Genomic DNA, 269 nt, shown 5'->3' with positions numbered 1-269 from the left:
GGCCGAGGCCGTGGAGCGCCTTCGGGCCAAGTAGGTGCCGGGGTGGCAATGCCTCGACCCCCCCCTTGGCTCCCAGGACACCCCCTTGGCTCCCAGGACTCCCCTTTGGCACCCGGGACTCCCCCCAGGGCCAATGACGGAGCTGGATTGGCTGGTGTCACCTCACCGCAGCGCAACGCCATGCCTCAGTTTCCCCTCTTGGATTCATTGGCCGTGCCTCAGTTTCTCTGTTTGGATTCAGTGGCCGTGCCTCAGTTTCCCCATTTGGC

Source organism: Mesitornis unicolor, unplaced genomic scaffold (genome assembly GCF_000695765.1).
Source record: "Mesitornis unicolor isolate BGI_N332 unplaced genomic scaffold, ASM69576v1 scaffold10490, whole genome shotgun sequence".
Lineage (NCBI taxonomy): Eukaryota > Metazoa > Chordata > Aves > Mesitornithiformes > Mesitornithidae > Mesitornis > Mesitornis unicolor.
The sequence above is the reverse complement of the archived record's forward strand: the minus strand, read 5'-3'. Positions refer to the sequence as shown.